The sequence below is a fragment of the Thunnus thynnus genome, chromosome 20 (genome assembly GCF_963924715.1).
Source record: "Thunnus thynnus chromosome 20, fThuThy2.1, whole genome shotgun sequence".
Taxonomy (NCBI): Eukaryota; Metazoa; Chordata; class Actinopteri; order Scombriformes; family Scombridae; genus Thunnus; species Thunnus thynnus.
Window position 1 is genome coordinate 20,448,976 of NC_089536.1, and position 9,486 is coordinate 20,458,461.

The following is a 9,486-nucleotide window of genomic DNA, read 5'->3' on the forward strand; positions in this document are numbered from 1 at the left end:
TCTTTCCCAGTGTCCATTTAGCATTCTCCCCTGCTTCGTCTTAGCTGTGAAGGTTAGGGTGTCATTGAGCCTCAGGGTGAGGAAAAGCTCTGTTGACAACTTGATCGATAACGTCTCCCGTTGCACCATTCTCGCTGAAGTGAGACAAGGGTGGGTGTTTGTCCCTGTGCTTGTCCTGAGTTTCTCCTATTTCTTTTTTTTCCTCAACAATTTAAGAAGTAAAGGCTGAGCAGTGGCCGTTGAACCATGTCAAATTAACATGCATCTTATTCAAATGTTATGGAGCTTTTAGGTGTCCCTCAGGTTGCAACCTTCAGGGAAATCCAGATTTATCCCCATCATGTAGTGTAGAAATTACCAAAATCAATCCCTTCCTACTAGCAGTTCACTAGGAAGTGTCACCCCATGTGATGTCACAAGCAGAGCTAAGGAGGGCATAACAATACACAGCTAAACTTGAAATAAGCAGGAAACAGCCAACACAATGGATACTGATATATGCCTTCCTCACTCAGCAGTTGAGTGCTATTATTCACCTTTTCCCTGTAATTGTGTAACATCCCCTTAAACAATGAATATGTAATGTACAAAAGATTGTTTCTTTCTTTTTGGGAGAGAAAAAAAATGTATTGCATATATGGGTAGAAGGAAAGTCAAACAAATTTTGGGACAACGTAACATTTTTTCTTTTGTGTTTTCTAAACCCACCATGACAAGTCAGTTTAAGAAAATGTAGCAAAGACTTATCATGTGACCCAAATAATGTTTGAAGAAGTTGCCAGATGGAACCTAAAATTTATGTTTCCTCAGTTCTCCAAGGCCCTGCACACAGGTGTTCTCAATTATTCTGGCTGATTAGACCTCCAGTCAGGTTCAAGCTGAGTGGAGCTATGATGAGGTAATCAATGCCGCAGCCATGTCATATACGAGTTTTCATAATTATGAGTTTCCGATTTGAAAGTTGCGTTTGCGACAACGTCTAATTACGACGCTTGCGAGTCATTGACACATCCCATATGATGTGAATGCAGCACTATGTGTAGAATGTTGGCATGTGTCAAAAAAATCACTTTACTTCATAGTGTGCTTTATGTACTTACTATCAGCCATTTATGCTCTATGTAGTGCCTTCACATTTTCCCACAAATCTTAACTTTTAAATTATTCAGATGACCTAAATTTGATAGAGAATCCTGGTGTAAACAGACCTGCCTCAACAGGTGCAACAGAACTACCAGTAGAGTGATGGAGATGTCAGTTAAACACAGCCTGTACACACTCACACAGTCCTGAGAAGTGGAAACACCTGTGAGGGCCTTTTAGTAATCCACTTCAAAATACATCCTTGAAGTCCACTCATTTGTTTCTAATGCAGAGTGGAATAAACGCTTTTCTCCACCCTTAATTTAGAACAATGACCTCTATGTTCGCTTCTGCTGTGTAGCGGTCCAACTCTGTGGCCTTAAGTTGAGGAGGCAAAAAGCCAGACAAAGCCTCAAGGTTACAGTGCTAGTCAGATTCCCTTTAACAAACCAGATTCAGCGTCTGACTCATCATCAGATGCAGATCCCGTAGGTCCCCATCTGCTGTTTATCTTCCTGTTTCATGTGAAATGAAAAACGAGGAAACCACAGCAGAAGGTTCAAGAATTGATCCATTTTTCTGTTGCTACTTGCCTCGCTTATTCATATGTCAGACTTGTAAGCTCAGACACATCATATCACAGACAATGTTTCAGATTGTTCAGTTCGCTTAAAACTGTGAATTTCCCTCTAACGTCGCTCCAACCACTTCACCTCAGCCATGACTTCCTTTTTTTTTAAGGTGAAGGCTCACTGACTCTGTCGTAGCCTGCATCTAAGATTGACATCTTGATCCACAAGGAGCATCGGGCTCTTTCTTTATTCATTCGACACCCACAATCCATCACATTTTTAATGGTTTTTCACAGTCAGGAGCAGTGCAAATGGACATTGATATAAAATCAGACATCTATTGTCTTTCTTTCATTAGAATGTATGCATATTTCTATACATTTGTACACATGTAAGACTTACCAGTATGTAACAGGTTGTCTGCATGTGTCATCAGTATGTTCATGGTACACAATTAACGGAATTTAAATGCATATGAAGTTGTTTATTAAGATGGGAATAAAAGCCATAATAGGCCGGGAATATTTATTTTACACTTACATGACAACCAATACCACTCCATACATCACTAGCCTCTTTTTAAGGACTTACATTCCCAGAGGGCATTGCAGTTGAGTAAAGCTTTCTCATTGGTTTTACAAAGAAACAGCCATGACCGACCCACTCAAAGAAAAAAATGATCTCAATTATGTTTTTTTTAAAAATTGTCCCTTTGGATGTGTAAACAATTCTGTATTAGTCAAGAAGAAAAATCAAGATTTCTTGACAATGAATAACAACCACAAATTAATTTACACTCATAAATTCATTTGTATGCTGATTTAATTTTCAATCATGTTTTTAAACTCTTGAATAAAATCAAATTACAGTTAAAGTCTTGTTATACTTTCTCTTTTTCCTCTTTTTAAATGAATAAAGGCTGAAAATATTTTTTAAAATTAGCCCTTAAAATGGCAAAAATCGGATCCCACTTCATGCTGCAGCAAGTCAACCACAAGATGGTGCTCTTCTCTTGCACAAATACTTGAGTGAACCCAGGATTCCTGTGCAGTGGCAGGACTAACAACCACCAGGAGATGGAACACACACCGCTTTGTTTGGTTTTGCCGAAAACATATTCAGATTTACAGTATGTGTTTTCCTTGAAAGAAGTATTTCCAAACCTGGGAGGTTGAAGATATGGAAAGAGAGCTGAGGAAAAGTTTTAATACTTTTTTTGGTCTGTGTGCATACTGCTAAACCTTTCGCATATCCATTTAGTAAATTCCTACATTTCCCAAAATGCCTGTGGACTGAATTCTGATCAAAGATGGCTTTATGGGCATATAATTTGTTTGGAAGTGTTCATCTGTTGGCTATGTGTGTACACAGCCATTACAGAATTTAACAATGCTTAGCAATGTTTCTGCACTTCATTTCCCAGCAGCCACTTCTCAATCAAACAGCGTAGGTGGGAAGGTACTGAAAAGGTCACATTGTAGAATTTTCTGTCGATGAAGCCTCTACTGAGTTTCTGTAGGCGCTCTTTTATTTGGCTGCTGAACTTTGGTGTTTAATGATAATTATCAATTGCTTCCTCAATACAACAGTATAAATGTGTCACATCTTGTCTGTGTGGCATGATTCCTTTCCTTCTGCATATTTTTAATACCCTATCTGCATATGGAGAGGCGACTTTTCGAGCAGTGCAACTCCGTCTCTTTCCCCTCTCTCAGTCTCTGCAAATACAGTTAGCACAGGATCTCTGGAGGGATGTGGTGCACCAGGCCGGGAAAAAAGCCCCTATTGACGGTGGAATTTCACAGGGAGCGCTGTGTTTGTGGTCACTTGCCCAGTCAGCCTATTCTAAACTCTGTTCCCCCACTGACAGACCCAGGATGACCCTGCCGCCACAGTTATGGAGAGTTTGGACAGAGGCTGATGTCTAAGGGGTCATAACATTGCATTGTCCCCGGCTTGGATTGTTATTCCTCTTTGGATCTCAGTTAATACTTCCACAATGTAATATGTGTGCATGTGTCTAATTTATTTTCCCTCTGCCTCTTTTCTGTATAAAGCCACTCAAGTGGCCACTATAAACTTTTACACTTATCCTCCCCAATGAACTGCAAAGTCATTACTTGAAATTATATGACATGACTTCACAGTGCAATGCTCACACACACCAACTGGCAAAGTCTGTATGTGCAGTATATCATTCAATTCCTCATGTTTTCTCAGTTTGTTGCGTTAAATGCTTCTGTTTTGGGGCGTATTGCTGGTTAGTTAAACAGAGATTTTTCTAAGCTCCTCTGGAACAGGCCAAACAAGCTTGTGATGACAAACTGTAGAAGAAAAAAAATCTCCCCAAAAAACCCCAAAACAAACCTAGCTTGTCACACTGAATCACAAAGTAAAGCTACAACCCCGCCATACATTGGTCAAAGAGAAATTCTGTTGTCAGTGTGGTGGAAAGTCTGCCCCACAGGAAGTGGTGAATCAAAAATGAGAGTGAATTAAAAAAACATCCAGAGAAAGCTGGACTCACCAGCAAATCACCCCCACTAATCACTATGTTCACTTCAAACCTGGAAAATCCCAACCTATAGGCTGTAATTACAATACTACTACTGACCATTAGCTTTAGTGTGCAAAAGCTAACGCTAAAGCTAATGGTGAATAGGACTGCTTGCTAGTTCGGGTGTTCAGCCATAAAAGTATAAAATCAAATAGGTGAGGTGAAAGTGAAATAATATCTCATCTGTAAGTAAGCCATAAATTTGAGTTCTACTGGGCTATAACTTTATCTTCAGTGTTTCATGAAGATGTGCATTTCAACGTTAGCAAGGTGTAAAAGGATCCAACTAATGCTAACATTATTAGTCAGCTAATGTGCTGTTAAATAATCTATTTTTTTATACTGTGATATTGTGTTTTTCACTTAAGTTACAGTATCATTACCTTCTCATCCTGAGCCGGAAGAAGTTAAAAATACTGGAAAATCATTTTTGAGATCTTTGTATTTTATATGTAAGTATTGACGCTAACATGAGTTTGGCGCACGTAATTCCCTAAAATCAAACACTGACATTGACAACACGAAAGAGGTTATGTTCTCAGTTTAATTCCAGAAGATATATTAGATATATTATCTGTGACACATGGTTTTATAGTCCTGAACATGTTAGCTTCTCCAACAGGCTAACATCAACTGCACATAAACCAGGTTAGCTATGTATTTGTCTAGTTAATTTAGCATAGTATTTCTTTCACAGACACTCTATACAAGAGAAAATATGTTGCTATGTTTTGTTATTTGACAATAACATTAAATTAACGCTCCTTAAAGTGCTGAGCAGAAAAATTCTGAATGCTTTTTTTTTTTAAAGGCTACACACCTTTTACAATATCTGGGGAATGAATGCTCTTCCCATTGGCTTGCAGATGAGAGGTCTGGACCATCTTGGACAGTTTACCACATAACTGCATTTTGATGGCTTGTAAAATGGTGGTAGTGCTGTGTAATATTCATAGATATTCAATAGATAGCTGTGGCACGGAAAAAAGAAAGAAACATTGACTGTTTCCAATGTGGAGCTATAAACTGAATTATATTTTTCCCAGTGGTAGTAGTGGAATTTCCTACTATCCAAAATCCCACAATAGCACCAAAAGAACAATACAAAAGTTAGTTTAATGATACTGAACATATGATGTCTGAGTGGTAAAATGCTCTCACTTCCATTTATGTAATGGTGTCCTGTTCAAGTTCAAAAACACAGCTCTAATATGTACTGATTGCCTGCATTCCCCCATTGTTTCCCGTCACTGTGTGTTTTTCCATCTTTTATCACTTTGGGAAATATTTGCTGTTTTTCCCTCATCCAAATTTTTCTTCAAAGTAAATATTTTGATACAAATCTAGATTTAAATTTTGTTTTTCCCTCGCGATAGCTTGATTCTGTTGTTACAGAAGAAGATGAATTAGGGATGGATTACTTTGTTTGGAAGACCTTTCATTTGCAAATATGTTTTGTTTCATAGCAGCACTAAACAGTTATGATTTGAAACATTTTGTGATATATCTCACTTGTGTGATTTCACTTGGAGAACATATTTGGCTTACTTTGGAACAAAACTCACCATTATTTCTAATGCTTATCCCTTTCAGTTTAACACGTACTTGATGTTAGTGAACCTACAGTAATCTGCTGCGCTGATTTACAGGAACTGGAGGTCATACATGAGTCATTGGGATGTTTATGAGAAGAGTGTGTGTGCTCTCTGTGGGATAAATACAGGGGATTGTTATGCAAAGCAGACTTTTGTCCAGAATAACAGAGGAGTCCAACCAGAATAGATGAAGAAGTAAAATCCTCTCAGCCCAGAGCTGGGTGGCTGGTATGTGTGTGTGTGTGTGTGTGTGTGTGTATGTGTTTGCGTAAGTACGTGGGCTCGTAGGGCTAGTTATGGTGGCTTTAAAGCTAATCCCTGGACTCATGCTCTCACCGGACTCTCATCCACTTACCTAACGCTCACCTGGCGCACACCTAAAGCTCACCTAATACTATGGTGTGTGTGTGAGTCACCTAATACCTTCTACTGTAAACTACAATTATGAACCTGGTCACACCATGGCCTGACAGGCAACGTCAGAGCGCCCAGTGGGAGCAGAGCCAATGGAAGGTGTTACAAGACGAGGCAGGTTTCCAAGGCTTAGCACTGCAGAAAGGTGTATGTGGTGGTTGTATAAAAGGTTAAAGGTCTGAGGGTTGGCAAGTTGTTGACAAAGAACAAGTTTGGAACACAAGCAGCAAATGAATTCAATCAGTTATAGTTCCTGAAAAGAGACGCCATCTCTCAACCAGGTAGCTGTAGAATCAATTTACAAAATAAAATAAATCCCCTTTCACAAAGGCTGCATCACATACTAGCACAGCCCCAGAATGCAGTAACAGCTAATTCTTCCTGTTTTGACACTTAAATTCTTTCAATCCTGTTTGAGTCTGATTTTAAGATGAAATACAACGCACCATAACAGATTGACACACCGCCTCGTTTTAAGTCTACATTTTAAAACTTGAATATGTTGTACCAGTTCAACAAGGTCAATCCAATCTCATAAACTAATCTCAAAGCCTCTATGCCAAAATTTGCTGGGTTAGTCTCCTATTCTTCTAGCAGCAGCTGATTGCAATTACTCAAGCAAGCAAAACCTAGTAGTGACATAAGTGCTTACTAAGGCTGGAGATATACTTTCTTTTAACTAAGTGTTCACGTGCGCATGATGGCTGCCTCACATATCCTGTGTCTGTTTGGTTGGTTGTGCACGTCCTCTAAAACTTACTCTATGAGTTTGCAAGATGCAACACACACAAATAGATAGGGGCAGTGTAGGGGCAGGATGGGGATGTGACAGGGTCAGGGGTCAGTAGGCACATCAGCAGCGACAGCAATGGTGGAAAGTTTTGAAGACAAGTTAATAGACTTAATAATAAGTCTGCAATTACCAGCATCTCTACGATGTGTCATTGCTGCTGCACAGTGACAAATATGCTTGATTTGATAAAGTAGTAACCTCTATGTGTGTCACTATGTTTACTTTTTACATCATGCTTCTTCTTCTTCTTTGGGTTTTTTGGTGGATTTTACATGATGCAACTCTGAAAGTTCTACTTATATCCTTAGTTCTCTAGTGTGCCCTCTAGTGGAATCTTCCAGTTACACGTAAAGTACTTACGCAAGTATGCAAACAATTATGTTCACGAAGCGGCCAGTTGTCTATACAAATGCGTGGTTAAAAAGCAAGTATATCTCCAGCCTAAGTGGAGATTAATGCATCTCTAAACTTAAACTGGTTGCACCGCACAAACTAGTTTTTACTTTAATTTTCTACGTTAACTAAGTACATAGCTAGGTTCTGTAGCTAATTTAACTAGCTAGCTAACCAACAAATCTGACCTGACACTTAATCGAAATGCTTGATTAAATGAAATTTAATGTAATCAAAAGATTACATTAAATTTCATAAAAATAACACAGTATAGCTCAGATTACTAATGGTTATACTGGTGACATAAAACCAAATGAGGTCGGCTAGGTTGAGTAGTCGCATATTTCCCAATCACTCTAAACCACGATCACTACTTAATTTGAAACTTGTAATTCTCCATGTAAATTAAACAAAGGCTTAAGCCTAAATGTATTAGTAAATGGTTGGTATTTAAGATTAATATCACTTGTCCTCCTAACACTGTTATTTTGTTACAGATTGAGATGCTACAGGGACCTCCAGTTTACATAGTTGATCGCTTTTGATTGAATGGCACTGATAATTTTTCCTAGCAACCAATGTACATAGGATTACACACAAACTTAGTGAAAATACAAATAGCTGGTGTAACCCAATCCAGTTCTCTAAAGGATGCATGTTCATAGATCACAGCCTTCAAAGGTGCTGGCCTCTGCAAAGGAACACAGCTAGGAGATTGTCCTTGCTTCACCTTTTACATTTCAGATTTTATTTCAAAGAAACAGAAGTTCAAAACAGCTACAAAGAAAAGTGCAGTGACACCATGGATGTATAAAGAGAACTGGATACAGTGTCGGAGGCGCAGCCCTGTTCATTCCTATGAAAGTTGCTCAGTGGCGCATGAAGCAAAAAAGAATCAACTTCTGGGTATAAAAGTATTCAGATCTTCCGCATCTGTGCAGCCCATAGAGCATGCGCACTAGTGACAATCCCCAGCCGAGTTGGCTACTTCTGGTTTAGCCCTCCAGCTAACTTGAATGGGGATAAAACAATTCAATCATGCAGCTCTTCTAGGCTTTTGAAATGTGATCTGACCGAATGGATTTACTTCTGATAGTGAGACAAGTAATTTCGTGGGGGTTGTGACGCTCAAAAAAATGTATCCACTGATTTACAGACTTCTCTTTCACAATATAAGCCTATGGGAAAAAGTCTTTTTGGGCCGGTGTGCATCATGTGACGTTGTCATTACACGGTTTGGCCGCTATGTCAAATTGGCTTCAAAGCCCGGCGCTCTTCCTGGGGGCTTGAGTGACACACATCAAGTGCCACCTAACACTTTGTGTGTCACAGGGCAGTGGGACAGTGGCAGATGGAGTTAGTACAGGATGTATACCTTACAGATACACAGGGACACATGCACAGACAGCTAGGTTAGACATGTTTATTAACACAGACAGAAAACCAATTAACAGCAGGATCAACACACTGACCAGACAGACTCTTCACCTGCCAGAAGCAAGACACTGACTCTACATCTGAGATTTACGTTGGCCCCTGAAACCCCTGCAAAGCTGGCCAAGTGTGCCAGCCAAACCCTGAGACACTGATTCAATCCCCCACAGCCAAAGTAACATCTCCTCATTTCCAATCCAGCCAATCAGGAGGCTTCCTGGCAGCTCCATTCTAATCAGCAGAGCTTCTACTGTACCGGACTGTAGCTTAGGTGAATCTCCTGGTGGCCTACAGGGTATTAGACGCTGATATGAGCTCTATCAAAAGCAGATTTTCCCATAGCGAAGGGAAAAAATGAGTTTGCGGTCGCTTAGAGGTCAGAGAAATGAGTGTCTGATATGGAGGTTGCAGGCTTAAGGTCCTCAGAATGTCTAAGAAAGTGAATGAAAAACTGACTGTATTCATTAAAGAATGAAAGGACCACATTGGTGTTTTTTGCATGTTTTAGCTGATTTATGACAAACAAGATATACTCAACATTACTACCTATCATTTTCCAAAGTATGTCATTAAGTTTTAGATACTTGAATCCCTTTTTTCATAATTTCCAGGAAGCCACTAATTTCGGCGTGGTTTAAAACACAA